Below are 25901 nucleotides of genomic sequence, written 5' to 3'. Positions count from 1 at the left end.
AGCCAAGCAAATTTTTTTCCCTGTGAAAAAATTTGCGAAAGTGGCAGTTCGTGCTTTTTGGATTTCACTCATTAAGTGTCGATGTTTAGGTGTTCAAAGAGATGGCATTTTGAGGTACTAATATAGACCCTGAGCATCACACGTGGCCAGGTCTCACTGCCATATTTCACATCTGCAGTGTTCTTTGAAGGGGTCTATATTAGTTCCCCAAAGGTTTTTTTCAGTAAACACCTAATCATCGACCCCCTATTCATGGAAAAGAGCAAGGAAATACTTGCCCAAAGCACAATGGACAAACATCTGACTAAATCAAACACTCCTAAGTGGGGGGGGGGCTTCACCCACCCCAACTATATATACCAATTCCGAGATTGCACTACAGTGGAGAAAAGGGAAAAGTTGTGTAGTTAGCCAACTACTTCTTTGCCTTTGGTAAATTCAATGAATCACAGAAGCAATTTTCGCTGAATAGGGGTCGATGATTAGGTGTTTGCTAAAACAAACTTTCAGTGAACTAATATAGATCCAATTTGAAGAAATCATAAACAGTTTTACTATCATGCCATTTGTATGCTTTTTATTGCACAAATGCATTTATCAAGGTTGTCTGTTATTACACAGAGTCTTTTACATGTGAGATATCAATAGAGCACCAATTATTTCTGGCCATATCCTTCAGAATACATGTGAGGAGAAGATGAGGGTGGTGCTCTACTTAGAGCTCAAAGGTGGTGTCAAGAGGAGTACAGGATGTTTATGATGTTCCTTGTAAGCAGCTACAACTGTAGGTTCCTGCAGAAGGACTATACTGAGTGTCAGTACAGGGCATAATCATGGAATGGCTTGACAAAGGCCATCACCAGTGTTACTGGTACTCCAACCACCTGTAAACAATACTGACACCATTATAGTGATATGAAGACGTGCAAACAGGACCTGCTGAGCTGAGAGGAGGCAGAATTTAGAACTGCTGACACCCTGAGTTGTGTATGTATAGTATTCCATCACCAGCCAATTAATTTTATTTTTATTTATTTATTTTGACACTTGTTAACCAGGATATGTCTGACTGAGTGTGAGCCCTTTTTCAGCATAGGTCTGGGGAGAAAAGCTCCAGCAAAACAGAAAGACTAATAATATAATAAAGCAATATACAGAATAATAAAGAATAAAAAGAATAAAAATAGAAATAAAAATATACAAATAATGACAATAATGTTTTTTTAAATTTATATGATTAACAGGCATAGGTATATATATATATATATATATATATATATATATACACACAAATGCAAGGTTTAGAAGTGAAGTAGAAAGACAGGGAAAGTTGTTGTGAAGAATTGCAAGGTTAGTAGTGAGTTACAGTAGCAGAAAGTTTTCCAGGGAGAGTAGAGCTATCTGCCTAGTTATTGTACAAGTAGATGGGAGGAGTTGAGGAGAAGAAAGAAAAAAGGATGTTGGTGGTGGAAGAATAGAAAAAAAAGGATGAAAGTAAAGGGGAGGAGTGGAGGGACATGGAAGAGTGAGGAAGACTAGCTGGGGTGTGGTAGCAGAGACAGTGAAAGATGAGGAGTGAGAATGATGAGGTGTGTACCACAGAAGAAAGTAAGAAACAGTGGGAAGGGAGAGGGGGTTGAAGAGGGGATATGGAGTGGAAAGTAGAGGGGGAGGTAGAGAGGTGAGTAGGTGGGTGGGAGATTAGTGGTAGTAAGACAGAGGCAGAGCCAGGAGTTAAGGATTGATCATGGACTGACCACACAACAACATTTTTTCATTATGCTTCTATTTTCTGTTTTTTTGTTGTATACAGCTGTTAAAGAGGTAGCTAGAAATAAGAAGGCAGATCACAAATGATTGGCACACATCAGAGAGGCACACGGTAATAATGAATGCAAGCAAAATTGTAATACATCTGAAATTTAATTAATTTTTCCAATTTTAAGAGCATCAGTCTGTATGAGCTCACACAATTGAAAGGCATACCTTACCTGTATATCAAATATACATGCCTGCTCCAATAGCTCTTGATCATTGTATTAGGCAATGTGTAAATCAACTTAGATGTGTGGGGGTTCAATTCCAAGCAACAGCAATTAGCTTTTATTACAAAATAATGTAGAGCAATCATTAAATAACATTAAACTGTACCTTTGTAGATGGATGTCTTTACTTGGGATCCATATATAATATATACCATAGTCACCTGTTTGTCCAATCTGTATAATATCAATGAGACTGAGGTATTTTAAAACACTTTTATGCCTTCACATTCATATCCGGATGTGCTAACATTTACTATTTGTATGTGTAAATTTTGTTATGTATTAAATAATTAAAATGATGTGGATTTGATGTTATTATATAGGTTTTCTCTCTCCAACCCTATATATTTCTGTTTTTATAGTCTTTGTGGAAAATTGCTGCTGCAAAACAAATGACCATCAGCAAAGGTAGCTAGGCCAACCACTTGGGATCAGACCTCCATACATCCACATGTAAGTGCAGTGACACCTCCACAGGCAGCACAAACACCAAGCACATCTGGGTCACATGTGAGCATTGCCTACACAACTCTTGCTCTACCTGCTTCAACTGCATCAGGTAGATCTACCCCAGGAGCTGGTGCAGTGGTACCCAATGGGAGTAGTACTAGTGGACATGGTGATTTCATTACCCATCCATAGCTGAAAGGGCTTCTAGAAGATATCATGGAGAGGGGCCTCAGTGTCTGACTAAGCAGGGTAAAGTCCTGCATCATATAGCAAAGTCAATGGCCTATCCAACACTGACCCAGGGATCTGCAATAAGAGACATTCACAACAGTTCTGAAGCAAGGTCTGTATTCTCACTGACATCGTACTAGATGAAGATGCACCTCCTACATCCCCTAATTGACCCCATTCATGTTGTCCTCCAACCTTTTGTGTTCATCACCATTCCTGTCTCTCTTTTATGTTCTGTTTTTCTGAGCTTGCTACATAACCTACACTACATACAAACCATCATATTCCTAACCACCTTCCCAGATACTCCTCTCTTCAAAAAAATGTAAAACAAAAATTAGAAATGGGTACCTGCTCCATAAAAATTACACCACAAACAAAGCTCTCCACTTCACCTATGTGTTAGCTTTGAACATTTGATTTGGTCCAAATGGCTATACAACATAATTCTTATGTGGTCACCTAGCACTGATGTAGGGACTATCCAAATTCATCAAATTCCTGTTGCAAATATACATTTACTTTGTGAAGAAGTAGAAATTTGTGGATATCTCCCACCACAATCCTACACATTTCTCTGCTTATCCTCCATTTTCACTAGTGTTCTGCCAATCCATGTTCATGTTTAATCTGGTCAAAAAATTGAATCACATATGGCACACATGGCCAGAGATAGCCCACGAAAAAACTTCACTTTTTGTCTTCAGCAGTTGCATGACACTCGGCATCATGCTCCAGTGCTGAGTTATGCTAAATGGTATTTCATGTCCTGTGGCAAAAACTGAAGCTTTTAACTTCATCCACAGTAATATGGTTATCCTTCTGCAAATGTGCTTAACTCTGCTGCACTATTGAAATACAGACTGATAGCACTATTATGGGATAGTTACCTTTACATATTTATCAGGCTACTGAATATAATGTACACCTTAGGGGATGTTACAATTGCCATTACTGTGATGAAGCCTGATGCCTACATTCTCCCCTGCTCCTGTCTTCTGTCACTGTCCATTTAAATGTGTGAGTCTCCCCTGCTCCTGTCTTCTGTCACTGTCCATTTAAATGTGTCATTCTTACTTCCAGAAGTATAAGCTCTTGTGTGGACTGCTCAGATAATGTTCATGTCAGAAGAATGCTTTTGCACAGTGTCAAGGATTCCAGTCAGAAGCATGCCAAACATCATGTAATACTTTAACATAGTATTATGTGTATTTGAATCCAGCAACAAGTCTAAAATTATGAACATTATAATTTCTCATTAATTTTTGTCCTGTGGATTCATGCATACATCTGTGATTCCACCAGAAGTCACATGCTTGGCCCCTTATGTGGTTCAGATCAGCCTGTACCTCCTCATACCTTCTCAGCAGTAAGTGCAAAACATTTTGTCAAATGAAGGACTCATGAGGTAACAATTATAGTACAGCAAGTGCATTTTAAAAGTACTGCTGCTATACAGACAAGGTGATAGGAGTAATTATTTTGTATTGCCATGCATTTTCTGAATTATTTTAAGTTTGATACTGTTTTGTATCATGTAGTGAATATATTACTTAGTGATGTCATGTCATACAAATACAATTGCATATGGACCTGTACAACATGCCTTAAATCTATGGACAGTCACTAGATATGAGGGTAGACTATGTATTCACCTGTATTATCCATATAATAGCTTCATAGGTGCATACTAGGTTAATGACAACTGGGGTTTTTATAAGCCTAGCAATGCAACCCAAATGTATCCACTGAGTTATTGTGCTTTAGAGGTTATTTTAAATTATATATGTTAGTTAGGGCTGAAAGAAGAAGAAGATATTTGTTAGAGCATGAGTAAATGGTTGCCTTTGTTCTCCAGTGACATAGGTGTCAGACAAGGCATTATTTCCAATTTCCCATCTGTTGGTCCAAGTTGCACTTGAATTGGGTTGAGGAAGGTCTCAGCTTCACATAAATAGGAAGCTTATTCCAGAGAATGGTGATTCCCTGAAATACATACCAGTCCCTCCAACATGTTCTACTTAAGTCATAAGCAATTTTTAAATACTTAGCTCTAGTAGCTATGGTGCTCTTCATTTTATAGATATGCAAAAGGTCCTTTACAGTAGGATTCAAAGATGATTTGTATGCCAGGCATTAACTGTCTGTCAGTAGTCTGTAGAAAACAAAGTATAGGGCTTTCAGGAAATTTGTATAAGACATTGTGGTTATGCTCTGCATTTCTTTTGTGGGGGAAGTTCCAGTTTCTCCATGTGCCTGGTCAGGTGCATACAGAATGGAACATTATATTCAATGATGGCTCTGGTGATGGCTGAGTATAGTGGCATGAATACTTCCCTGGACCTAGATGCCATATCCTTATTTATAAGTTGAGTGACATACAATGATTTTCTAACAACCTTTGACATTGGATGAAAGCAATGTTACTTTCTACGAGTCACCAAATTGCTGATTACTGTGTCTATGTTTAGGGGTGTTTTATCAATAATTTAATCTTCCTTGGTGTCCAACTTCCCTAAAGGTACTATTATGCTCTTCTTGGAATTCAGTTTTAAGCTGTGGCTTTGGCACTAGTCACTTGCTCATGTTAGAACTTCATATAAGATGTTGGTATCTTGGGGGTGTTTCTATGATTGCTCCTAGCTTGCAATCATCTACAAACTTGGTAAAGCAAAGGCCCATGACAATGGCCTTGACTTCTGAAAAACTAGATGCCAAAGATGAGTGAATGCATCACTGGGGGACTCCACTGGTGACCAGATTCTTTGTGGAGGTGGTCTCTCCAATCCTAACCTCCTGGTTCCTGCTGGGAATCAGCTGTCTATCCAGCAAGTTACATAGGGGTTTATGCCTAATTCCACGAGATAGTTTACAATGCTCAAGTGGGGTATCATATCAAATACTTTAGCTAGGTCAAGGTAGGCAGTATGAACTGCTTTACTCTCATCTATACTTGCAAACAATTCACAAAGGTGTGGAACTACTTTTGAACATATACTTGCTAAGAGTTATTAAGTAGTGCACTTTCATATCTTTGACCTGTATGTTTTTATTTAAAATTTAAAATTTGTGATCAGCACATTTTTCTGTGTTTTATGCTTCTCAAGACATATTCCATTTTACCCAAACCTTTCATGCACACATCTTCTCTTCAACACACTGATGTGGCCATCCTAAAAAGCACAGAATCTCACACTTAAAGTCAAATTTCTCTTGCAGCGCTTGAAGATGATACAATGTACTCTAGATTATTTATTAGGTAGCTGTTTGAATACAGCACTGACTAACCAGCATGAGTGCTTATGGATGTTTGTAGTGTTAGGTAGGACCAGCTTCACACGGACTTCTGATGTGGACACTTCCACTCAGAAAAAACATTTGAAGTGGGAGCAGGATCCTTCATCAATTTCTTCCACTTTTAAGACAAGCAGTTTATTTTCTGCATACTGATGAGACCATCCTTTCAAATATCCTTTATCTCACATATACAATGAAACTTCTAATGTGGAGATTCTGGTTGATACTGTGTACTCTAAATAGGTAGGTGGTTTGGATTCAGCAATGAAGAATTAGTATGAGTGTATGTGTATGTGTGTGTCTAGTGTCTGGTGCAAGTGGTTTCAACAACAGATCTGATGTGCACACTTCCACTCAGGAATAACATTTGAGTGGAAGAGGGCTCTCCAGTTTTTTCGACCTTTAGCCCAAACATGTTCACTGCAACATACAAATGAGGCCATACTTTTAAATGTGCACCATCTCACTCTTGTAATCACATTTCTCCTCTACTGTTTACTGTTGATAGTATGTACTTCAGATTGTGTAAGGAGGTAGGTAGCTGGTTGAAATCTAGCAGTAAAGAACTAGTGTGTGTGTGTGTTGTGTGTGTGTGTGTGTGTGTGTGTGTGTGTGTGTGTGTGTGTGTGTGTGTGTGTGTGTGTGTGTGTGTGTGCAAATCTACATGTAGGTAAGAATGCAATCTGCCACAGATATGATGTACAGCTGGAGAGGGTTCTTCCACTACATTCTGTCCAGACAACTGCTTTCTTAAACACTGATGAGGCCATTTGTTGAAATGTAATTTATCTAAACCTTGTAAGTAAGGATTCTGCTTTGGCATCAGGAAATGATACAATGTTCTCTAGCTTGTAGACTTTGTTAAGCATGAGTTTCAATCTGGCATTCTGTAAGTGCTGTGCATCTGTGTGCTTCTGCAGTGACTGAGATGATTGAATGATGCAATGCATGTGGTTGTGTACACATACTGTCATACAAGATATTGACACAGATATACAACTCAAACCACTCTTTCAATCAATTTTAAACCATACATATGCCTTGCGCCAATATGATATCATGCATTCAGATATGGTCTGTTTTTCAGTTGTATTAACACTTCTCCTGTGGTGCTTGCAATCAATACAGTATATGGTTGCTTGTATACTTCAATAGGCAGGTGTTCAAAACCAGCCATGAATGAGTAGTATGAGTGTGTGTGACTCTAGTGCCAGGGATGAATAATGTCCATCACAGAATTAGTATGTACAATTACAGTCGAGAGAAGCTTCCCCATTAGTTTCAGTCCTTTTTAGTCCAAACTTCTTTGCACCACAGTGATGATATCATGCCTTTAATATGTACTGTCTTGCATTTGTTGTAAGACTTTGCATCTGGTATGTGTACTTAATGCACAGTTCTGTAGAATGTGGAGTTGCATAAGCAGCTGTTCAAATCCAGCAAAAATACAACATAATATGAATTTCTTTACATGAAACAGTGGTACAAACAATATTGCGCCATCTTTTTATCCCCTTGAAACCTGACATAGTCTTTCAACACATTGATGGTTTTATGCCATTCAGATAGTTTTCTATGATCTTCGCAGAGAGATTTCACCTGTGGCACTTGCAGTTAATATTAACTTCTTTAGCATTTGTAGTCAGATAGACATTGGTTCAAATTTGGAAAGGTGAATGTGCAAACAATATTACCAGTCCTGAATGGCTTGCTCAGCAAACAGTGATAAGGTTAAACCACACTTGTGTGAACAATAACACTGATAAATCATTTGACCCTACAGAATAATTTGTATTGGATGCATGACCATTAAAAGTGTTTCTTAGTTCACACCATGAATTGTGTCCTTTCTGACACCTGTACATTATTATCTCCTGTGGCAGATGCACAGTTAATACACAAATATATGGAGTTGGGAGCATGATAGACATAGGTTTAAATATGGTAAGGTGTGTATGTCAGACAATAGTGGCAGACAGAAGTAGCTTAACCAAAGAATGGTAATATGGCACATTAACAAATTCACATGTTTTAGGTCTTGACTCCATGTTAGCTGAGCCATAATTATACTTAAAGGATGCTGAGGTAATCGTTTAAAGTGTGTTCTTCATGACACAGCAGATATGCTTTGTCTGTGGTGTCAGTGGTTGATGCACTTCTGTCTGAGTTCTGATCTCAAGAATATGCTTGAGTTTCTCATTAATGTTTGTATGAACACTTAAGAGAGGGGAAGATGAAGGAAAGCACTAACTGTAAGTAAAACAAATGTTTGCCCTTAACAGTAACATTTGTATAGTGCATGATATCTGCATGCTATAGAGTAGTTTTCTTAGTTATTTTCAAGTGTAATGGGGATACTAAACAGGTGCCCCTGTTTTTTCGCCTTCTTTTCTCCTTCTCCTTGTTCAGTTTTAAGACATGTAGGCACTGCAATGTAAAAAAAAAAAAAAGAAGAATGGTCTGTTCAAAAGAGTATGATACAATATTGACTAGGATATGATATTGGCTAACTTTGAATCAACTCCTTAACCTCAACAAAACTAAACTCTTGCTCTTTATCCTTAAATCCACCTTCAATGTCACCTTACTTAACAACTGAACTATCAAGGTTGAACCCCACACTAAGTTATTAGGAGTTATAATTGTCAATCAACTTAAATTCGATAAACATGTACAAACCTGCATTAAAAAGACACTCCAAAAACTTGGCCTATTGTATAGAAATAAAAAAATTCTTGACAAACAAATCCAAACTCTCTCTGGCATAAGCCTGCCTTTTACCCACCCTTCTATATGTTGCACCTATCTTCATTTACCTTCAAACAAATATCCTTACTAAGCTTGAACTTGCATATAATAAAATAACTAGATTTGCTGCCAATCAACCATATCACTCACACTACTACCTTTCTCTAAAATACCTTCAGTGGATTGAATTTCACCATCAACTCCTTCTGCCTCAACTTCACCTCACCCACTCCAACTTCACCTCACCCACTCCATAATAAAAAAGCCCACTCCTGTCTAGCTCTCTCTAGCCTTTTTTCTCCCTATATTCCTAACCATATACTCCACAGCTCAGACCAACATCTCCTTCAGATATACAAACCCAACAGAGCCACTGGCAAACTTTTCTATAACCACTCTGTCGCAAATGCTTGGAATAAACTTCCCCAACCTATAATACTAATTTCTAATACAAACTGCTTCAAAAAAAGACTATAAGAGTATACAGTTAACTCTTGGACTTGGACTTGCACTGACCCAACATGATTAACCTCTGTTCCTCTCTTCTTGTATCAACCTCCCCTCCTTTCAATCTCTCCCCCTTCTGTCTACAATCACTCCTTTTCTTATCCTGTACTTGCTTCAGAAGATAAGGTATACAACAACCTCCTCAGTCCTGCAATTGTTTTACTAATTATCACTAAAACTTCCTTAATAAACTGTAGCATGACTATGTATAAGAGGACACTTGCTATACTTAATACAACTACTATATCTTATCACTGTAACTGCCACTTTGCATATGAGGATGCCTTACATCTGTAGGATTATGCCTTATATTAGTAAATAAACGTACTTCAATCTTTGTATAAGATGCAACTACATTGTGCCTAATATCTTAAAGTAATTATTTTTATTGTAACATTGTATGTGTTGAGTTTATATGTGATTGCTATTTTACTATATATGTGACTAATTTTTAATTCATTGTATATTATCTACATTTTTTGGAGCTTTTCTCCTTGGGTCTCTGCTGAAAATGGGCACCTGCCCAGCCAAACTAACCCAGTCAACAAATTTCAAATACATAAATAAGTAAATGAATAAATAAATGATGTGCTTTTTCTCATGCTTGCATAGGGAAATGACTACATTAAGGCTCTTGGCTTTATCTAGTCACAAGTTTTAAGAGAAAGCAAATAAATAAATAAGAACATTAAATATAATAAAGCTCTCCTCTAAGAAATAAATAAATACTTGCAGAAGCAACCCTGTATTTGGCTCTCATGTCCCCATGGAGCCAATCAGATAAAGAGTGATAACAACAGAATACTTCTTTCATTTAATGGTTTTATTTAAATGGCTAGGAGATAATGTTTTCTGAAATCATTCAATCATTTTTTTTCAGTCTGGGAGAGCAACAAGGACAAGAGAAAAGCAGACAGCACTTAATAGAAGCAGAGGCTGTACTATGCATCTTAGCATGGATTGCCTTATTTTAAGGTTAACCCAGGTCTGTGTGTGGCTGTCAATTTGGGACTATTGCTCCTATTAACTTCAATATTTGAAGACCTGCATAGATGTGTGTGTTAATATTAAGTTAAAAGATTTTTGGCATGTATTAGGGTGCATTTCTTATTTTTTTTTTTTTTTTTTTTTTTTTTTTGAGGGCTTTCAACAAAACAAAATTTTTTGTAGGATGTGACATAGGCTCAAATGGATATGACAAGAAGCAACTGTATAAAAGGTCAAACTTTCAAACATTAGTGTGTGCATGTAACACTAAATCTGTAACTATATACTTAATAAAAAGCTGTTACAAATAAAAGGAGGGAATAATAACTTTTTAGTATAATGAGCCTTTCAGTATTATATTTAAATGTTAATGGTCTGAAAGTTATATACAAAAAAGAAAGAGTAGTGAACTATATTAAAAATGTGGAGTGCAAACAGTTATGCTACAGGAGACACATTGGGAAAAACCCGAACATATGAATTTGATAAAGGAAGGTTTGCAGGATAGTTATTCAATGGAATACCTGGGACAAAGGGAAAAATGAGTACTTATATTAATTGCAAGAAGAGCTCCAATAGTGAAAGAAGATGATAAAAAAGATAATACTGGTAGATTTGTACTTCTAAGGCACTACTGGCATAGGCGGATGATTACAGTGGAGTGTATTTGTATTCCACTTAAAACTGCTGTAGTAGAGCTTAAGAAAATTCTACGAGAAATAACCAGTTTTACCCATGGAATATTACTTATAGGTGGGGACTGGTATTTGATTTGCAGCAGTGAAGATGTGTCTGGGGGCCCCAGAAGGGAAAATATAACAAAGGATGGCAGATTTTTGAAGAAACTTATACAAATATTTGGCATGGAAGATGTGAATTCAATAGTAGAAGTTCGGAGTGAATTTATATATTACTCCCCAAGATACAAAATCTGCTTTATTACTGTTTTATTACTTTATTTTGCTTTTGCTGCTTGTCCTTAAAATTGTTCAGTTGTGTTTATTCTACTGCATTAATTACTGCTTGTTAGAAGTCTGATTAAATTGTAATTGTTATTCAAGCCTCTTAGTTTTGGTTTAAGGACTGGGGCTTCAGGCCAGTTATTTTCCATTAAGAAGGTTTGTGGTGTACACTTTTGTAGGAGGAGAGGGCTGGGTGAAGGCTTATTGTGCCTGTTGTTCTAAGTGTCTTTGTTCCAGTTTAAGCATGTGGGTTCCAAACCAGTTATTTTACATTAGGAAGATTTGTGGTCTAAATTTTTGTGGCAGGAAATGATAGCATAAACCCTTGTAAGCTGGGAATTGCTGGTTGAAGGTGTATTGTGTCTGTTATTCTAAAACATTCTTAGTTCAGGTTTAAGCAGTCGGGCTCCAAACCAGTTATTTTACATTAGGAAGTTTTGTGGTATAGACCCTTTAGCAGAAGAGTGTGGCCTACTCCCTTCTAAGCTGGGATTTGCTGGTGAAGGCTTATTGTGCCTGTTATTCTAAGTGTCTTTGTTTTGGTTTAAGCACTTGGATTCCAAACCAGTTATTTTATGTTAGGAACATTTGTGGTCTAAACTCTTGTGGCAGGAGAGGATAGCCTACACCCTTCTAAATTGCTAATTAAAGGCTTATTGTGCCTTAGCTCTGGTTTAAGTTCTTGGGCTCCAAACTTGTTATTTTACATTAGGAAGGTTTATGGTATAGACTGTTGTGACAGGAGAGTATAGCCTACACTCTTCTAAGCTAGGAATTGCTGGTGAAGGCTTATTATGCCTGTTATTCTAAGTGACTTTGGTTAAAGCAATTGGGTTCTAGACCAGTTATTTCACTCTAGGAATGTTAGTGGTCTACATTCTTGTGGGGGTATTCTACTGAATTGCCGCTTTATTTAACTCTTTAAATCCAAGTGACACTTCCAGGTGCATCTGCAGTTAACTCCTACTGACACCTTGAAGCATCAAATATTGCTTGAACTCTTTGAGGCAACCACTCAAAACTGTGAAAATAAAGATGCCACCACAAAATGTAACGCTTTCTTTCCATTTTAATATCTCCATGGAACTTCATCAGAAATAAACACCTTCTAAATCACACTTGTTTAAGGATCCAGTCAGAATAATCACATGCTAAATTACATCATTAATTAGCAAATAGTACAGCAAAGTGTTATTGAAAAATACCTTAACTTAATGTTAAAGAATTTTATATTTCAACATACTTTTAATATTAATCAGTTCATTTCACCCAGCCACTAAGAATAAGAATTCGGGAACATATTAAAGCCATTAAGGATAAAAATAAATGTAATGCCTTAGCTAAACATAGCAGTATGTGTGAGGACTTTAGGAAATGTCACTTTGCTGTTTTAGAGCAAATAAATAAGTTTCATTTTAATAGTGGATGTAATAAATTGTTAGAAACATGTGAATTAGGGTGGCAAATAATGCTTATGGCAGACAAATTACCTGGGTTAAATGAACTGATTAATATTAAAAGTATGTTGAAATATAAAATTCTTTAGCATTAAGTTTGGGTATTTTTCAACAAAACTTTGCTGTACTATTTTTTTAATTAATGATGTCATTTAGCATGTGGTTATTCTGGTTGGATATTTCAGTAGGTGTAATAGTATTTAAACAAGTGTGATTACGAAGGTGTTTATTTCTGATGAAGTTCTGTGGAGATATTACAATGGAGGGAAAGCACAACATTTTGTGGTGGCATCTTTATTTTTACAGTTTTTTGAGATTCACACACATGGTTGGGACAAATGAGATTCCCTACTTGGATGTGAAACTAATTAAGGACACTGCTTCTAGGTCCATTATTGCTGAGGTATTTAGAAAGGAAACTTACTCAAACAGCTTCTTGCACTTCAGTAGCTCACACCCATTCAAGTAGAAAAAGGCAGTTATCCAGGGGCAATTTGTGATGGCGGCATGAATGGTGTTGCTCTTTGAGTCATTCTTGAATGAATGTGATACCCTGAAGGCTATGTTTTTGAGGAGAGGGTATTCCCCTACTATAATCCAGGAGGTTATGATGGAGATTAACACGAGGGAAAGGGGTCATTTTAGAGCTATTCTATCTAGAGACGGAGTAACCCATGACCGTGTTGAACCAATGTGTTCAGGCACTGAACCTCTGGTGGTATCTAATTGTACAGTTAGGATTGGTAAACTGGATGTTGGGACTGAAAGACATTTTAGGTCAGCCTTTATCTCAACTTTCAGATCTCACAGTCAGTAAATTGTTGCTATTTTATAAAAAATGGAGTCATCTTGTCCTTTTGTGAGGAGATGAGGAAATATATTAGTAATGCCCCGGTTATTGTGTATAGAAAGGGCAGATGTTTGAAAAATTTACTTGAAAATTATAAAGTTGAACCAATAAAAGGCACTATGAGAAAATGTGGGTCCTGCAGTCAGTGTGGATATATCTTGGAAGGGTCAATGGTGACCATAAATGGCCAACTTCTCAGACTTGGGGGTAGGTTTACTTGTCAGTCTGAGAAGGTGGTATATTGTGCGGTCTGTATGCAATGCCCCAGCTCCTATGTAGGGAAAACTGAGAGGAAACTCAGGAATAGAATCTACTAGCATGTGAGGGACATCAGGTTGAAAAATAAAACTAATGCCACGCTAGGCACTGCATTGATCGTGATGGTCACACTTTTAAGTTTGTCATTATTGATATGCTAAGGAGGGATTCGAGGGGGGGGGTTCATGGCCCCTGCAACTGGAAAAGATGGAGGCATTATGGCAGTTAAGATTGAATGCAACTTGCTTGCCAGGCTTAAATGACATGTTTTCTTTAGCCTGTTTTTTAAAGTTGAGGGCTCCAGAAAGATTACTGCCTTATCTGACTACCTGTGATCTTTTACTTGTTTTTTTCCTTGTATTTTTATTTCTTTTTGTATGTATAAAATGCATTTTATTACATATTTAGTAATTGATATTCCTGTGTTAGGTTTTAATTAATATTTAATATTTTTTGTGTGGGTTATTATTATATACCATCGGACTTGCCTTTATTAGGAGGGCTGACTGATGGATGTTTTTCTTCTTGCATATTTTGCAGGAATGATGTAAAAACTTTTAAAATAATAATACTTTTTTAGAGGGGGTATTGCATGCACAAAAGCTCAGAAGAGCGAATACATGTTTCTCGACATATACAGAACAAACTTGCAAAATAGCAAAATGCAAATATGTTGAGATTTAGAAGATTGAAAAGTCATGTTTGGCCACCACCGCATTCCTGGTGTGCTGAAACTAAAGTCAAAATGGCTCAGTCCTGAGCTTAAATTCACTTCCTGATGTGCTTGAACACATAAACTAGTGTTCCATTAGCACAGACAAACTTAACATCAATCAAATTGAATTATTCCTTTCACTTTCTAATGGACAAACGTAAGATGAATCAAGTATTCCTTTCACTTTCTACAGAAAAATAAATCTGCACACCCGATGGTGTCACAGTCAGAGGGAAGTGAAAATCATGTACTATTATTAAATGAAATGACACACATACCATATATTAAGAAATGAAAATCTGCTTTTGATGCGTTTACCATTATCTGCACTCCTACAGCTTTAACAACATTGCCACTGTTCATAAGAAGTCCTGTTTGCTATACTCTGCACGTCCCTCAAGTACAGTCTGTAAATGATGTTGTCGCTCAATTGACTTTCTTTTCTTTGGTGATGGCGGACACGCTGACATAAGTTGCAAGAACAACTCATTAACCCTATTTTATTCCCTAGCTAATACTGCAATGACAGCTGGAATGTCAGAGATCCTTCTACCAAGTAAACACCTAATTCACCTATGCCAGCTCTCAACATAGTTCTGAGGATGAGGTAAACCCTTGCCATTAAGTGCTGAAATATTCCAGAAGGTCACAGGATACATAGGTGGAAAGCATGGAGTTGCTCTACTCCGAGTGACTTGTTTACAGGCACGGCCAAAGACATAAACATCTGCAAAATAGTTTAACAGCTCCCTGCCTTCAACAGGAAAACACTTAGACAACTCATGAAATGCCGGAACCACTTCACTTTCTGACAAAAAAGATAAAGCTATCAATTGCTTTACAGAGTGTTGAAATTCAGCTGATGTGCCGCACAGCTGGGATAAATGTAATGTTTGCACCTTCCGCCACACATTCTGAGCAAAATGAAAAAGACAACCTTTGCTGCATACATCTGAGAAGTTGGCTGCAATACTTCTTGTAGCAGCCAGCTCAAAGTCACACAATAGGTATTTAACTGTTGGTGTTAACAATTATTTACCTAATAAAGTGAACACACATTCCCACATATAATTATACAATTTGAATGACTTTGTAGTCATCAAACAGTATAACACAGGCACACATTTCTGGTTACTGCTATAAGACATAATTCCATGAACACTATAAAGTTGTCTACAGAATCTTCCTTTCGTCAGAAAGACACCATCCATAAATCAGATATGTGACTTACAAGGATATACTAGATTTTCCTTAATACTGAATACCAGCACATGTAGGTTTGAATGAATGTCTACTTTCCGTTCTTGTAGAAATGTGGACTGCTGCAGTTTATAGTCAGTTAAGCATACTGTACTAAGCACTTTAGATGGTTGAGCACTTGTCAGCAACTGCAAACACATGACTCTATTAACCTGCTGTAACATTGATCTCCTTGTGGGTAAGGTTACAGTAGTTTCCATAGAAGTAGTTGCTAGTACATCAACAACTAATGCCGGAGTGTTCCTACAACTAGCCAACTCTTTTAATTTATGACAAGCTTGATATTTTTCCACTTCTGTAGGGTCAGAAGCATGCTCGTGAGATGTGGATTTTAAGAGGCTTTCATCACCACCATCCACTGTAGATATTGCCCTAACTCTACACATAGCCGGCCTTAGGCATAGGCTAACTAGGCGGCCGCCTAGGGCACCGCTGTAGCAGGGGTGCTTTTCCAGTATTTTTTTCATTTTATTTGGTGTAGGTAGACTAGGATGAGGGCACCAGGTGGTGCTGTGGGGGCACCGTGGAACCCTTTTGCCTAGGGTAACAGTTGACCTAAGGCCGCTCCTGCCTCTACATTTCTGACTGTTCTTTAGCTTACAATACCAATACTTCTTATTTTTTAACACCTTCTCAAGATTATACAAATAACCTTCTACTACTAACATCTCTTTATTTTTCTGCAATTTCACTGTCATATAATGGTTACCTATCACACCAGGACCCAACGGTGTATCTGCAGCCATTAGCGCACACATACAATGTCATACTCACAACTTACTTACGATTACCAGCCCTTTAAAATATGTGCTACACACACAATCTTTTAATGATGCTCAGGATTATATATTATTTGTTTAAACTAATCAGCAAATATCTGTGTGCTTAATTATTGGAACTTTGTCTGAGAAGTATAATTGCATTATGTGATGTTGTTTAACATTTGCATAGTGTTGTGTAGTGTTAGTTTAAGGTGTATACACAAGTTTTTGACGTATCTATGGCACACATTACTGGAATTCTGTTTGGGCCAACTATGACATTTCAAACTGCTTTCTTTTGCTGAATATGCAGTTCGACATCAACATAGTTCATCCTTTATGTGTCGGGGAATATGCATTCTCTCTTCTGAGCTTTCATGCATGTAATATAGACCCCTTCTTCAGGACTAATTGTTTTAATTGTCTTGCATGAGATGTTAATTGGGGTTGGGTGTATATATTGTGTGCCTCCTGTGCTGTCTTCTATCTTGATAAAGTCTCTGAACTGACAGAGATGAAAGTGCTTAATGTTATAGCTGAATAAAGTGGTTTTGGTGTTCAACCAATTTCAGTAACTTCTTAGTGACAGCATATTGGATTGTGCCTTGGATTACACCACTGTGATTAGCTTTGCCATGCCGGCTCCTGGATTTGGGGCTTACTTTTGGTATTTAGTTTTTGCGCTTTTAACTTGGCTTGTGAAACTAAAAAATGTCTCCAAAGCAAATTACAACCTCTTGCAGGATGTTATAAATAGCTTCACTGCATCTCCCTCATCAAATGGAACTGGCAACTATGCTGAGTTCTACACCAATGCCTTATATAAACACCTGTATAACTGCATTGACTTAGCCGTACCGGATAGGACCAAAACAAGCTCCACAAGAAAGAGCAGACCTCCCTGGTGGACAGCTGCCATTAAGCAGGCTTTGAAATAAGAGGAAGAAACTGTTGTCTAAGAGTAAGAGGGAGAAAGCCATAAACTGGAAACCCTTTCTCCTCAACTTAAACAATCAAATAAGACTTCTGTGTAGTCCTCCAAAGCAAACTATGAATCCGAATTAGCTTCCTCAACTAAGGACAACCATAAGGCATTCCTTAGTTACATCAGTGACCTAAAAGGAAAGGCCCAGGTTTGTGCTGAACTGGTAGTTAATGATACCATATATACTGAGCCTGTGGACATATGTAACATGTTATATTACAGGTTCTTTGAAAACTTAATTCCCCTGTCCCCACCACACGTACCCCATGATATCCCTACCACCTGTCTCCTACCTTGTATCTCTAAAGAGCAGGTTGTGAATGTCCTCTCTAAGGTGAAAAACACAGCATCTATGGCACCTGATAACATCTCAGGCTGCATCCTACATGGGCTCCAACAAGAATTGGGTACTCTTTTCAATCATAGTCTAAGCACCAGCTTCATCCAAGTTGAATGGAAAATAGCCACTGTTATTCCTTTGCACAAAGGTGATGCTTCCCCTGGCCTCAGGACCTACAGACCTATTAGTCTGACTAGCCTTATCTGCAAGGCCATGGAACAAATCATCACAGGCCTTATCAACAAAGAAATAGGTAATCTCCAAACACTTGATCCTACTCAGTTTGGCTTTGCCAAAGGGATATCACAACTTTTAAATCTAGTGAACTTCTTCAAGACAGTCATCAATGGCCTAGATGAGGGGAAATCTAGGCATTCAGCCTATCAAGATTTAGCCAAAGCTTTTGACACTATCTCCCACTCAGGCATCATTGAGAAACTCACCCAGCTAGATATCAACCTTTATATAGTTAGACTGGTCACTATCTGGCTCACTGATAGGACCATATAGTCAAAATAGGGGAACCCACCTTCAACTCCAGACCTGTAACCAGTAGTGTTCTACAAGTATTAGTCCCATTCACCACTACTGTTTGGAATCTATTTCTCTGAAGTACAAGCAAAAACTAAAGGTCTGTGGCTGACAATGTTTGCTGATGATCTCAAACTGGCAGTGGTCATAGAATCCCCAAACAATGTCAACATCCTACAAGAGGGTCTTGCACAAACAAATGATTGTTGGCAAAGTCATGGACTTAAACTCAATGCAAAAAAAATGTATTATCATCCTTTTCAGTAAGAGTGATGTTCCTGCTAACTACCACATTAATAGCAGCACCCTAAGTAAGCACTCAGTGGTGAGAGACCTGGACACACTAGTTGACAGCAACCTTACCTTTGATCACCATCCCTCCACAGTGGTAAGATGGGCATTCTATATTGCTCATCTCATAAGTAAAGGCACTGCCTCCAGAAAAAAAAAGTTATAACCTCCCTGTACTCTTCCCTCATCAGGTCAATAATTGAGTACAATGCCCCTTTTGGTATGCACCTTTCCAAGCACCTGCAGTAGTTGTAGAGACTGCAAAGGTTCCTCACAAGGAAAATTCAAGGTCTTCAGCATCTGTCCTATGTGGATCATCTGAAATCACTGTCACTTTATTCTATTTCATACAGACTACTCAGAGGTGATCTCTGCCTTGCATATAAGGCAATTTCTGACCTTGCTTTATTTGAAATTCTGCATATCCACAAGTCAAATGGTACATGGGCTACTCTCTCTAAAGATCTTAACCTGGTATGTGACATTAATAGAACATGCTGGAGGGACAGATCTGTCTCCTAGAGGTTACCACAACTTTGGAAATTCCCCCTTCATGTCAAACAGAGCACCTCATTTGGCCTTCTTCAAACACAATCTGTATTATTGGATGGATAACCATAAATTCACCCCAGGGGTTCCGCCTGTATCCCTCTTGGACAGGGGCAATAGGTGCTGATCATGGAAATAAGGGTAGAGCTTGGCTAGGCTTGTAAGGGCACAAGGGCCATTAGCCTAATAACTTCCTATGATCCTATGAGGGAAAAAAACTGATAAAGATCTGGAAGGTTTTGTTTAATAGTATTGTAAGAGGAGGAGAAGCACCAACTTCCTGGAAGAAAGTGGTTGTGGATGCAATAGCTTAAGAGGATAAAGCTCTATCAGGTACAGCTTCATACAGGAAGCAAAGAAATCCAAAAAAGTTAGCAAACACTTAAAATGGGTCACAGGGGTGATGAACCCGTTTAATTAGGCTCAATGATGTACTTCTCGATCAAATCACTCTGGTCGATGGGCCAGTTGATTTGAGGCGCTTTTTTTGTTCTTGTTTTCCCGGTTTAAATTTCACTTTTTTCCTTAGTTAATTCACTTTAAAGGGCCCCTTTTTCCCTTTTGTTTTGTTTATGTCTATTCTATAACAAAGCAAAAAGCCAAAATTTTAAAAGTTCCAGTTTAAGCATGTGGGTTCCAAACCAGTTATTTTACATTAGGAAGATTTGTGGTCTAAATTTTTGTGGCAGGAAATGATAGCATAAACCCTTGTAAGCTGGGAATTGCTGGTTGAAGGTGTATTGTGTCTGTTATTCTAAAACATTCTTAGTTCAGGTTTAAGCAGTCGGCTCCAAACCAGTTATTTTACATTAGGAAGTTTTGTGGTATAGACCCTTTAGCAGAAGAGTGTGGCCTACTCCCCTTCTGAGCTGAGAATTGCTGGTGAAGGCTTATTGTGCCTGTTACTCTAAGTGTCTTTGTTTTGGTTTAAGCACTTGGACTCCAAACCAGTTATTTTATGTTAGGAACATTTGTGGTCTAAACTCTTGTGGCAGGAGAGGATAGCCTACACCCTTCTAAATTGCTAATTAAAGGCTTATTGTGCCTTAGCTCTGGTTTAAGTTCTTGGGCTCCAAACTTGTTATTTTACATTAGGAAGGTTTATGGTATAGACTGTTGTGACAGGAGAGTATAGCCTACACTCTTCTAAGCTAGGAATTGCTGGTGAAGGCTTATTATGCCTGTTATTCTAAGTGACTTTGGTTAAAGCAATTGGGTTCTAGACCAGTTATTTCACTCTAGGAATGTTAGTGGTCTACATTCTTGTGGGGGTATTCTACTGAATTGCAGCTTTATTTAACTCTTTAAATCCAAGTGACACTTCCAGGTGCATCTGCAGTTAACTCCTACTGACACCTTGAAGCATCAAATATTGCTTGAACTCTTTGAGGCAACCACTCAAAACTGTGAAAATAAAGATGCCACCACAAAATGTAACGCTTTCTTTCCATTTTAATATCTCCATGGAACTTCATCAGAAATAAACACCTTCTAAATCACACTTGTTTAAGGATCCAGTCAGAATAATCACATGCTAAATTACATCATTAATTAGCAAATAGTACAGCAAAGTGTTATTGAAAAATACCTTAACTTAATGTTAAAGAATTTTATATTTCAACATACTTTTAATATTAATCAGTTCATTTCACCCAGCCACTAAGAATAAGAATTCGGGAACATATTAAAGCCATTAAGGATAAAAATAAATGTAATGCCTTAGCTAAACATAGCAGTATGTGTGAGGACTTTAGGAAATGTCACTTTGCTGTTTTAGAGCAAATAAATAAGTTTCATTTTAATAGTGGATGTAATAAATTGTTAGAAACATGTGAATTAGGGTGGCAAATAATGCTTATGGCAGACAAATTACCTGGGTTAAATGAACTGATTAATATTAAAAGTATGTTGAAATATAAAATTCTTTAGCATTAAGTTTGGGTATTTTTCAACAAAACTTTGCTGTACTATTTTTTTAATTAATGATGTCATTTAGCATGTGGTTATTCTGGTTGGATATTTCAGTAGGTGTAATAGTATTTAAACAAGTGTGATTACGAAGGTGTTTATTTCTGATGAAGTTCTGTGGAGATATTATAATGGAGGGAAAGCACAACATTTTGTGGTGGCATCTTTATTTTTACAGTTTTTTGAGATTCACACACATGGTTGGGACAAATGAGATTCCCTACTTGGATGTGAAACTAATTAAGGACACTGCTTCTAGGTCCATTATTGCTGAGGTATTTAGAAAGGAAACTTACTCGAACAGCTTCTTGCACTTCAGTAGCTCAAACCCATTCAAGCAGAAAAAGGCAGTTATCCAGGGGCAATTTGTGATGGCGGCATGAATGGTGTTGCTCTTTGAGTCATTCTTGAATGAATGTGATACCCTGAAGGCTATGTTTTTGAGGAGAGGGTATTCCCCTACTATAATCCAGGAGGTTATGATGGAGATTAACACGAGGGAAAGGGGTCATTTTAGAGCTATTCTATCTAGAGACGGAGTAACCCATGACCGTGTTGAACCAATGTCTTCAGGCACTGAACCTCCGGAGGTATCTACTTGTACAGTTAGGATTGGTAAACTGGATGTTGGGACTGAAAGACATTTTAGGTCAGCCTTTATCTCAACTTTCAGATCTCACAGTCAGTAAATTGTTGATATTTTATAAAAAATGGAGTCATCTTGTCCTTTTGTGAGGAGATGAGGAAATATATTAGTAATGCCCCGGTTATTGTGTATAGAAAGGGCAGATGTTTGAAAATTTTACTTGAAAATTATAAAGTTGAACCAATAAAAGGCACTATGAGAAAATGTGGGTCCTGCAGTCAGTGTGGATATATCTTGGAAGGGTCAATGGTGACCATAAATGGCCAACTTCTCAGACTTGGGGGTAGGTTTACTTGTCAGTCTGAGAAGGTGGTATATTGTGCGGTCTGTATGCAATGCCCCAGCTCCTATGTAGGGAAAACTGAGAGGAAACTCAGGAATAGAATCTACTAGCATGTGAGGGACATCAGGTTGAAAAATAAAACTAATGCCATGCTAGGCACTGCATTGATCGTGATGGTCACACTTTTAAGTTTGTCATTATTGATATGCTAAGGAGGGATTCGAGGGGGAGGGGGGTTCATGGCCCCTGCAACTGGAAAAGATGGAGGCATTATGGCAGTTAAGATTGAATGCGACTTGCTTGCCAGGCTTAAATGACATGTTTTCTTTAGCCTGTTTTTTAAAGTTGAGGGCTCCAGAAAGATTACTGCCTTATCTGACTACCTGTGATCTTTTACTTGTTTTTTTCCTTGTATTTTTATTTCTTTTTGTATGTATAAAATGCATTTTATTACATATTTAGTAATTGATATTCCTGTGTTAGGTTTTAATTAATATTTAATATTTTTTGTGTGGGTTATTATTATATACCATCGGACTTGCCTTTATTAGGAGGGCTGACTGATGGATGTTTTTCTTCTTGCATATTTTGCAGGAATGATGTAAAAACTTTTAAAATAATAATACTTTTTTAGAGGGGGTATTGCATGCACGAAAGCTCAGAAGAGTGAATACATGTTTCTCGACATATACAGAACAAACTTGCAAAATAGCAAAATGCAAATATGTCGAGATTCAGAAGATTGAAAAGTCATGTTTGGCCACCACCGCATTCCTGGTGTGCTGAAACTAAAGTCAAAATGGCTCAGTCCTGAGCTTAAATTCACTTCCTGATGTGCTTGAACACATAAACTAGTGTTCCATTAGCACAGACAAACTTAACATCAATCAAATTGAATTATGCCTTTCACTTTCTAATGGACAAACGTAAGATGAATCAAGTATTCCTTTCACTTTCTACAGAAAAATAAATCTGCACACCCGATGGTGTCACAGTCAGAGGGAAGTGAAAATCATGTACTATTATTAAATGAAATGACACACATACCATATATTAAGAAATGAAAATCTGCTTTTGATGCGTTTACCATTATCTGCACTCCTACAGCTTTAACAACATTGCCACTGTTCGTAAGAAGTCCTGTTTGCTATATTCTGCACGTCCCTCAAGTACAGTCTGTAAATGATGTTGTCGCTCAATAGACTTTCTTTTCTTTGGTGATGGCGGACATGCTGACATAAGTTGCAAGAACAACTCATTAACCCTATTTTATTCCCTAGCTAATACTGCAATGACAGCTGGAATGTCAGAGATCCTTCTACCAAGTAAACACCTAATTCACCTATGCCAGCTCTCAACATAGTTCTGAGGATGAGGTAAACCCTTGCCATTAAGTGCTGAAATATTCCAGAAGGTCACAGGATACATAGGTGGAAAGCATGGAGTTGCTATACCCCGAGTGACTTGTTTACGGGCACGGCCAAAGACATAAACATCTGCAAAATAGTTTAACAGCTCCCTGCCTTCAACAGGAAAACACTTAGACAACTCATGAAATGCCGGAACCACTTCACTTTCTGACAAAAAAGATAAAGCTATCAATTGCTTTACAGAGTGTTGAAATTCAGCTGATGTGCCGTACAGCTGGGATAAATATAATGTTTGCACCTTCCGCCACACATTCTGAGCAAAATGAAAAAGACAACCTTTGCTGCATACATCTGAGAAGTTGGCTGCAATACTTCTTCTAGCAGCCAGCTCAGTCACACAATAGGTATTTAACTGTTGGTGTTAACTCTAATTTACCTAATAAAGTGAACACACATTCCCACATATAATTATACAATTTGAATGCCTTTGTAGTCATCAAACAGTATAACAAAGGCACACATTTCTGGTTACTGCTATAAGACATAATTCCATGAACACTATAAAGTTGTCTACAGAATCTTCCTTTCGTCAGAAAGACACCATCCATAAATCAGATATGTGACTTACTAAGATATACTAGATTTTTCTTAGTACTGAATACCAGCACATGTAGGTTTGAATGAATGTCTACTTTCCGTTCTTGTAGAAATGTGGACTGCTTCAGTTTATAGTCAGTTAAGCATACTGTACTAAGCACTTTAGACGGTTGAGCACTTGTCAGCAACTGCAAACACATGACTCTATTAACCTGCTGTTACATTGATCTCCTTGTGGGTAAGGTTACAGTAGTTTCCATAGAAGTAGTTGCTAGTACAACAACTAATGCCGGAGTGTTCCTACAACCAGCCAACTCTTTAAATTTATGACAAGCTTGATATTTTTCCACTTCTGTAGGGTCAGAAGCATGCTCGTGAGATGTGGATTTCAAGAGGCTTTCATCACCACCATCCTCTGTAGATATTGCCCTACCTCTACACATAGCCGGCCTTAGGCATAGGCTAACTAGGCGGCCGCCTAGGGCACCGCTGTAGCAGGGGTGCTTTTCCAGTATTTTTTTCATTTTATTTGGTGTAGATAGACTAGGATGAGGGCACCAGGTGGTGCTGCGGGGGCACCGAGGAACCCTTTTGCCTAGGGTAACAGTTGACCTAAGGCCGCTCCTGCCTCTACATTTCTGACTGTTCTTTAGCTTACAACATCAATACTTCTTATTTTTTAACACCTTCTTAAGATTATACAGATAATCTTCTACTACTAACATCTCTTTTATTTTTCTGCAATTTCACTGTCATATAACGGTTACCTATCACACCAGGACCCAACGGCGTATCTGCAGCCATTAGCGCACACATACAATGTCATACTCACAACTTACTTCCGATTACCAGCCCTTTAAAATATGTGCTACACACACAATCTTTTAATGATGCACAGGATTATATATTATTTGTTTAAACTAATCAGCAAATATCTGTGTGCTTAATTATTGGAACTTTGTCTGGGAAGTACAATTGCATTATGTGATGTTGTTTAACCTTTGCGTAGTGTTGTGTAGTGTTAGCTTAAGGTGTATACACAAGTTTTTGACGTATCTATGGCACACATTACTGGAATTCTGTTTGGGCCAACTATGACATTTCAAACTGCTTTCTTTTGCTGAATATGCAGTTCGACATCAACATAGTTCATCCTTTATGTGTCGGGGAATATGTATTCTCTCTTCTGAGCTTTCATGCCTGTAATATAGACCCCTTCTTCAGGACTAATTGTTTTAATTGTCTTGCATGAGATGTTAATTGGGGTTGGGTGTATATATTGTGTGCCTCCTGTGCTGTCTTCTATCTTGATAAAGTCTCTGAACTGACAGAGATGAAAGTGCTTAATGGTATAGCTGAATAAAGTGGTTTTGGTGTTCAACCAGTTTCAGTAACTTCTTAGTGACTGCATATTGGATTGTGCCTTGGATTACACCACTGTGATTAGCTTTGCCATGCCGGCTCCTGGATTTTGGGCTTACTTTTGGTATTTAGTTTTTGTGCTTTTAACTTGATTTGTGAAACTAAAAAACTTCTCCAAAACAAATTACAACCTCTTACAGGATGTTATAAATAGCTTCACTGCATCTCCCTCATCAAATGGAACTGGCAGCTATGCTGAGTTCTACACCAATGCTTTATACAAACACCTGTATAACTGCATTGACTTAGCCATACCGGATAGGACCAAAACAAGCTCCACAAGAAAGAGCAGACCTCCCTGGTGGACAGCTGCCATTAAGCAGGCTTTGAAATAAGAGGAAGAAACTGTTGTCTAAGAGTAAGAGGGAGAAAGCCATAAACTGAAAACCCT

This window comes from Protopterus annectens, chromosome 5.part0 (assembly GCF_019279795.1).
Source record: "Protopterus annectens isolate FY-2018-M chromosome 5.part0, PAN1.0, whole genome shotgun sequence".
Lineage (NCBI taxonomy): Eukaryota > Metazoa > Chordata > Ceratodontiformes > Protopteridae > Protopterus > Protopterus annectens.
Note: the sequence above shows the minus strand (reverse complement) of the source record.